Raw genomic sequence first — 8,674 nt, forward strand, 5'->3', positions numbered from 1 at the left:
AGAATTTTGTGAATGAAAAAAACATCTTTAAATTTTTTAGATGAAATTTAGTTTTTAGTTTTAGATTTAAAAAATAAAAAAATTTAGTTTTTAATTTTAGATTTAAAAAAAAAAAAAAAAAAAAAAAAAAAAAAAAAAATCCATAAAATAATAATAATATATGTATCAAATATACACATATTATTATTAAAGAAAAAAATTAACCATTTTCTTTGTTTTTGTTTTTTTAGATATTTAAAAAAAACTAACCTTTTTTTTGTTTTTTTAGATATTTAAAAAAAAAAATGCAAAACGTTAATAAAAAAAAATAAAAAATAAAAAAAATTAACCATTTTTTTTTGTTGGTTGTTTTTTTTTATATTTAAAAAAATATAATATAAAAAAAATGCAAAACATTAAATAAAAACCACCAAATTCGATCAAATGGACCGAGAATGGGACTGGGACAATTTTCTCTTGTTGCAGGCGTTCATGGCTATTGCGGCGCATCATTTCTCCGTGACATGCCTACGTGGAACGCAGGAGAGCTGATTTTCCTTGCGATTTTGCACATTTGGCTAGCCGAGGCCTTGGATTATTGGGTACATCGTGTGTTTCACATTGTGGATATCCATCTGAATCTGCGATCGATTTTCCAAATGGCCATTTCCATATTTGACTAAGAAGGCCCCCAATCCATCCAGTGCGCCGGCAATTCTTCTTAGACAAAATGGAGAAATCACTTCTACCTGTAGATTTTTGAGGACTTTTTGTGTGTGTTTATTCACTTTGTCAGGCTAGGGATTTTCATATACATATTGCAGCAGAGGCTTGTTGTAATTCGTGAAGACGATACTTATGGCAGAGATCAATCGCATAAAGGAAGAGAATCAGAAGCTCAAGTCCATATTGACGCAGATGACTCACAAATATAACGACTTGCAAAGGCATGTCAGGTATTTGCTGAAACAGCGAAAGGGCGTTTATGGAGGCCAGATGCTTAATCTAGATCATGGACGCAAGGAGCTATTGGGGACAAAGTCTATTAATATCGACTCCGGCCAGGCAATTTCGTACCAATCTGATCAGTCTTCCGATTATCATGAAGGAGATGGGGAAAAGGAGAAGAAGAATGCCGAACTTATGTACAATCACCAGCTGCCTTCGAAGGTAAATTATGTGCAGACTACACAGATAGAGAAGGGAAACAATTTGTCAATGGATGATAGCCCAACTTGCTGTCATGAGTCGTCTCAGCGAAAAAGGCATCAGGCCCCGAGCAAAATCTCTGGCCAATCATAAGAAGCAAGAGAGTTGATTGTTTGGAGTGGATCTCGCTCAACGCTGCAGTAATTTCGGCCACGAGGAATATTTGGTAAATACAGTTTTAGGAGGAGAAACCAGTGCAAATAAAAAAGGAAATAACGAGATGCCAGAGATGGCGGATTCCATTTCCAAGAAAGGAAATAAAGAGATGACAGCGATAGAGGGTTCCACCCAGGGCTCTAAAAGCTGCGTCTTTCCTTTCTACGATTCTGATGCACTGGGAGGCCATCAGAATGCGGTTAAGAATGAGCGAACTGTAATCAGATCGAATCCCATTCTGAGTACCCTGCCAATAACTAATTGCTTTCAGTATCTTGTCGTGGGACAGCAGCCTGCTCATGTTATATTTCATTCCAGCCGCAAACTTTCTCACAATTTCGAGTTCCAGAGAGTGGAGCTATCAAATAACCGGCCTCACTTGAAGCAGCGGCCACAAAACTTTAACGATCTCAAATTTTTGTCAATCTCTATGTCTTCTCTGAAAAAGGCCAGAAATGATAACGAATTGGTGTCGACATCTTTACATTCTGCGAAAAGGGCCAGAAATGGAGATGTTCAAGAGCATAATACAACGCCCATAGTTACCCTAATTAGTACAAAACATGTGGATCTTGACTTATCTTTGCATCTTTGTTTCCTATCGGGCTATTCATATGAAGGACGAGACTTACATCATGGACAATGTTAAGGAAAAGCTATGCTTCATTTCACTCGATGTCGCTCATGACCTTGAAGTGGCCAGGATACCAAGAAATGAAAATCTTATTAGAAGTACATATGTCCTTCCTGATGGTATCAAACATAAGCGGGGTTTTGTGAAAGATCCAGAAAGGGGCCCGAAGATATCTGTCTCTACAAGAGAAAGGAGCACTGCCAACAGATTCACAAGAGAATTCAAGAGAGCATGATATTTCTCAAATTGTTGAGATTGTAGAAGATAAAAAGGATTATGCTTCCATCAGAAATGAAGAATTGAAGTTGACTAATGAACGGTTTCTTGTTCCAGAAATGCTTTTTCATCCTACTGATCTTGGAATGAACCAGGCTGGCTTGGCAGAACGCATTGTGCGGGCTATTAAGGCCTGCCATCCTCATCTTCACCCAGTACTTTTTTTCAAGCATAATTCTGACTGGTGGGAGCTCACTTTTTCCACACATGAAAGCAAGGCTGGAACAGGAACTGCGGCCTCTTGTTTATGATGACTATAAAGTAAAAATTGTGACACAAGAAGAGCCAATGTTAGGTGCATGGAGAGGGGGATCATTATTGGCAGCCAACCCTGAGTTTGAATCTCTATGTGTGACAAAGGCATGTTATGAAGAAATTGGATCTGCAAGATGCCGGCGGTGTTTTATGCAATCTTTTGTTGTGGTCAATCTTCTCAAATGATTACTCTGACACAGTTTTTTACAAATTCTTGATCGATCGGGACCGCCGACTCTGCCTTTCAAATTGCCTCTAAGGCTGATCCAGATACTACAAATGAGGAAGATTTGAAGCCTCTTCAGGTTGCTGCTGCCAAGGGAAATCATTTAGATCCACCATTACTGCCGACGGTTGGGAGCTTGGGCGCGAGTTTTGCTTATGGTTTGTTGTTTTTTTAATATAGTTTATTTATTTTTTATTTATTTACAACTTTAAACAAAAAAACAAAAAAAAAATCTTAAAAAATCAACATAAATAATAAATTAAAAAAATATATTTTTATTTTGTTATTTAAAACAACAAAAAAAAATAATAATAATGCATATTGTGTGGGGCTTTGTAATTAGTTTTTTTCTTTATAATTTATAAAATAAAAATAAAAATAAACGAATATAAAAAAAAATCAATAATAAATTGAAAACAATTGTTTTTAATTTGTTATTTAAATAAAAAAAACATTGTGTGTTGATTTTTTTTATTATTTTATTTAAATAAAAATAAAAAAATATTTTGTGTGTTGATTCATTTAATATTTTGGATAATAAAAAAAATCAAAACACAAAATAATTTTTATTTTTATTTTTAATTATTGTATTTTTAATTAAAAAAAAAAAAATTATTATTGTATTTAAAAAAAAAAAAAAACAAACTAACTTCTTTTAGAAATTTTCTTTATTAGGATTTGATAAATAAAATTGTGTTGATTTTTAAATATTTCAACTTAAATAATAAATTAAAACATTTATGTTTTTAATTTATTGTTTAAAGAAAAATCTAAAAAATAAATAAAATCAATATATAAAAAAAAAAAAAAAATTATGTTTTCATTAAAAAAAAAAAGATTAAAAAAAAATTCACAAAATTCACACAGCTTTGCAAATAAAAAAATAGGATACTTGGAAACACATTTCGAAAATCGATTGGAGGATTCTCAAGACGATAATTATTTCTGATAGCTTTTAGTTGGCATCACATCTTTCTGTTGTATGCTTTATGATGCACTAATATGCAGGACAGAATTGCCAAGCACATGAGTTATCTGACACAAACAGGGAGTATTATTTTTCACGGTTGTTTTTAAGAATGGATTGAAATTGATATCATGAATTGAGTTACTTTCACCACTTTGATTTTTCTTAAATCTGTTTTATTTGGTATGAAATTTTTGCGTAAGAATCATGAAGGAAATGCGCAATTCTTCTTGAACAAACTTATGTTTTCGTTCTGCCAAGTTTTTTTTCACAGGTTACAGGATAACAAAGTGATCATTCAGGAGATTACATTGTGACGACAATTAGTCTTCCAAAGACTAAATTCATAAAAAAATCTGAAGACAAATCCATCTCCACAACCACTACCTTCCACCTCCCTTTCTGAAAAAGATTTTGAATTCTACCAATTGTACATCCATAAAGCATGACACTTCCATATCCATTTTTCACAGCAAGAGTTCTTGTTCATACACCATGCATTTTCCTAGTCATTATCATTCCCCTTCATTTCCGCCAATAAAACCCTGCTTGAGTCAAAGTCCTAGAGTCTACGTATCATTGAACAAACACCTAGAGGCTTGCATGCCTTAATGGCAAGTACTCTTGCCAATGAACAATGGGAGTACATTAATATCCCTTGTTCGTTGGATCTTGTAGGTGACTCGACTACGACAAATTTATTCGTACCTACAAAGATGTTTTAGGCATCCTGACTCCCATTGGAATCAATGGTGGGAGCTCTTGTGTTGGCTAGGGGCATTCATTAACGGCCACTAAGTCAACAACTTCTTGCTATGTTCGACATCGACACATTTAATCACATAGTAAGATTTGTGCCATCGAGCGTTGAAGACTTGAAGACCCATATTTTGTAGCAGATGAAGCCAATTTCCTTTCATGAGTTTGTCATCACTTGAGGACAAGTCAATCAATAAGGCTGGGAGGGAAATGTCACTTATATATTTTGTATACCTTCCAAGCCTTATAGATTTTTAGCCATATTCAGCAGACTCATCAGATTCATCATCCAGCAGCAGAGGATCCAGCAGCAGATACGACTTTCAGCCATGTTCAGCAGACTCTTCAGATTCATCATCTAGTAGCAGAAGATCCAGCAGCTGAACATGCATGATTCATCCACCATTTTCACAACCAAGTAAGGAGGACTATGAACGACATTTTTGCAGCCACACGTGCACAACTCTCATCCATTTTTGGAAGGGTAAGTTAAGGTATGATATTTTCTAACTTTTAACCATTAAATTCCTTGAAAAGTTAGAATAATAATTTTTGGAAAAACTTCACTTCCTTTTCCCTTCCTTTCCCCATTTCACATAACTGCCCAAACCATCCGTTTAAGGGGAAGGATACATTTACATACATGCTTTGTCACATTCATATCCACAGTCATATATCACATTCTAAACCCCACTTACCTTCAAAATATATTCACTATTACATGATCATACAAATGGATTTGACAAAAGTATTTAAAAGATAATTGGATGCCAATACAATCATGGTTGTTACACAAGAACCAACCATGATGCATTCCTACAAAAATACTCTGCAACAAAAATCACATTATCAATATGCAAATATCCTACATTGAATGCAACAAACAAAATATGGTTGAAACACAAGAACCAACCAAGTTGTAATTCATCAAAATAACGCTTTGCAAAAGTTATGTAAATGATATCATGCAGAGTTTAAGCCAAAGCTCAAGTACCAAAAAGTAATGTAATAGATTGCATGAGGACATGCAATACCTTCAGTTTGGGGCAGATGTTGGGCCTCACAATAGTCCCTATTTTCACTCCATTATTCACCAATATCTTCACATTTTACCTTCATGTCACCTCCATTCCACCTCCACATCATTCCATTTACCTCATTATTGGGTTATAACTATGCTTTTCCAAAGTTTATTAATTCTTAACATTTTTAAGTGAATTTATTGCTAAACCTTATAAAATAATATGCTTATACTTATACCTAACAATTAGAATGAGTTTGTTGACATGTGTAGGTACAAAGGAAGCTTCCAGGGCACCTTTATGTGGCCTTGAATGATCAAATTCGAATTTGATAAGATAAGCCTCATGGAAAAGATCATGGAGAAAATCATGGACCTCATGGAGGAGATCATGGAGGATAGGGTTATGTGTCTAGATGGTTGAGAAATGTATGGAACTAAAAGAGAGATTAGTGGATCATCATTATGAGTTTGTTATCTCATCCTATTGTATAAATAGGAGTACCTCCTCCATTCCAAAGGGAGGACTCTTAGAGCATTGTATCCAACTTATGATGGAATAGAATAAAGCTTCATTTTACATATATTTCCATTATGTAGGTTTAGATTTAATTTTCCTTAATGTAGTATATGGAATAATTTGTCTTGTTCTTAAGAGAATTGAGCTCACTCGAAAAGGATGAGAGAAACATTTTATTTCATATTAGATCTTATTTCATTTACTTGTTTAGATGTTTGAGGATTTGTTTGTGATTGATGAATGAGTTTTAAATTAGAATCTAATCAGCATATGAGAGGACAACTAAGGGTCTAAGTTAGGCTCTCTCTCTCTATTTGATTTATATGATAATTGAAATTCATTATTTTGCTTTTATGTTTCAAGTATCATATGAGGAGATACCAGGAGTCTAAGTTAGGCTCTCTCTCCATTGATTTATATGGTAATTGAAATTCATTCTTTTGTTTTTATGTTTCAAGTCATTTCATTTCTTATGCTTATGAATGAATCTTAGTTTAGTTTGGATTAGTACATGAGAGGACAATCAAGAGACTAAGTTAGTCTCTCTCTCTACTTGAATCTGAACAACAATTAAAGTTCATTCTCTTGTCTTCATTTCAAGTTTTTAGTTTCATGTAATCAATGATTTCTCTGTGATACTGTAGGGAAGGACAACCAGGACCTCCTTAGTTAGGAGCCTCTTCCCTTGCATATTATATTGAATCGTAAATAATTTAGCTAGACATAGAGTTAGTTGCCTACTCATGCATATATTTTGGTGGCATCATCACAAGCTTACGAGTTTCCCTGGTTGATAATTTAATGCAGCAATTTAAGCCCAATAAATTGCCCAACAAAGGCATCAACTTTTGTTTTCTGCTTGTTTTGGATTTTGAGGGTGTCTAGCTATTCACTAAGGCTCCTTAGAATGTCAGTTTTGAACTCATCAAGCATATTTCCAATCTCTGCCCTACTTACTGTCCCAGTTGCAAATTTGTTTGCTCTAATAAGAGAAGGATCTCTAGGCCCTTTTCCAGTTTTAGATTTTCCCCTTGAGAGATGGACATATAATTCTGCTATGTCATGTAGTGGAAGTTGAGAAATGTCTCCCTTCCCCATCATGTTTAAAATATCAATCCATTCATCTCTAATGACTTTCAATAGAAGGGCTTTCAAGGTTTCCTCATCTAAATTGTTCATTTTTTCTCTCTTTAAGTTGTATTGAAATCTTTTAAGTAAATCCTCCAAGTTTTCATCCTCTTTTTACATCATTTTGAATACCTCATCCTTATGATTATTAGGCATACAATAATCCAGATATCTATCCAAAAATGTTTGCCTCATATCAATCCAAGTCCTAATAGATTGAGTAACTAATCCCATGAACCATTTCAGAGCAGCCCCTTTCAATGTTGAAGAAAACAGTTTGAGTTTTTTAGAGTCTTCTAAATAGTCATAGGTTCGGATTAAGACGTCAAACTCAAATAGAAATGTCTCTGGATCCTCACTTCGCAATCCATAAAATTTTGGGAGGACAGATGGTGAAATATTATTCATTGTTGTATGGGTTTCCTCATCAACTACAGGGAATCCAAATGAGTTATCTCCTTCCCTATTTCCCCTATTATTACCTCTACCTCCTCCATTGTTACCTCTACCACCACCTCCATTATTTCCTCTACCTCTGCCTCTACCCCCTCCTCCAAATAGTGAAAATTCTCCATCTTGTACTTCTTCTGCCATGATAGTTTCCTCAGAGTCTTCTGGTTCTTCTATTAATGGCTAATAAGAGAGAGTCTCTACCTCTTCTTCTTCTCTGGGTGATTCTACTTCTTTTACTTCAATATGTTCCCCTATAGAGGTGAAGAAGTGTTCTTCTCCTAGATCAGATTTAGTAGATAGTGTGGGAGAATCTTCTAATTCAGTTGCTACCCCTTGAATTCTAGGAATCTTAAGGCTAGGAGTATGAGTCTGGGATGGAGGTGTATCTTGTCTATGCCTTGAAGTTGTTGGAGTTGTAAAAATCAAACTTTTGCCCCTAGCTAGAAACCTTCCCCTAGAATCTCTTGTTCTATGCATGTCATTTTTTTATTTTAATGATTTTTTAGTTGGACTAATAATCCTTTTTCTGATCTTCCAGATCACACTAGGTGCAAGAAGAGAGCATACTCAAGAAATTATCGAACTAATAACTCTCTTTTTTGATCCTCTAGTTCACACTAGGTGCAAGAGGAGAGCATACTTCAAGAAATTATCAGTTTTTCCTTAATTTTTTTTTATGTAAGAGATAGGCTACCTAGTTACACTTCCCCGACAACGGCACCAAAATGTTTAGTCAATTTAGTGTGTCCTAAATTGCTACATAAGTTATCAATCCGGGAGTCGTAAACTGATGAAGTGTGGTGCACTGTATGTGCAAGACAACCTCTTTCTTACTTTATTGTTTTCAATTTTTATCTTATTTTTGGGTTTTGTTCTTATTGGTCTCCTAAAGTGCTTAATGCAAATGGAAATTCTAGTCTAAGGTTTCAAGAATACTCTTAAATATCAAGTATGGATGTAGAATTGAAGACAAGGTTTATGCCTTTTATGGTAATTTCCAAACTTAGCACTTCAAAGTTCTCAAAACATGCTATTTATAAAATCAGAACTTGAACAAAAGTGTAAACATGCAGCTACATAAATCAAGCAAA

At 34.4% G+C, this 8,674-nt stretch overlaps 1 pseudogene; it reads left to right on the forward strand.

Annotated features, from left to right (window-relative positions):
* The first annotated feature begins 1,907 nt into the window (after positions 1–1,907).
* On the forward strand, positions 1,908–2,695 carry LOC149213031 (actin-related protein 6 pseudogene; annotated as a pseudogene).
* The last annotated feature ends 5,979 nt before the right edge of the window (positions 2,696–8,674 follow it).

Source organism: Pinus tabuliformis, chromosome 1_1 (assembly GCF_031772625.1).
Source record: "Pinus tabuliformis cultivar Carrire ecotype Pingquan chromosome 1_1, CPIR1, whole genome shotgun sequence".
Classification (NCBI taxonomy): domain Eukaryota; kingdom Viridiplantae; phylum Streptophyta; class Pinopsida; order Pinales; family Pinaceae; genus Pinus; species Pinus tabuliformis.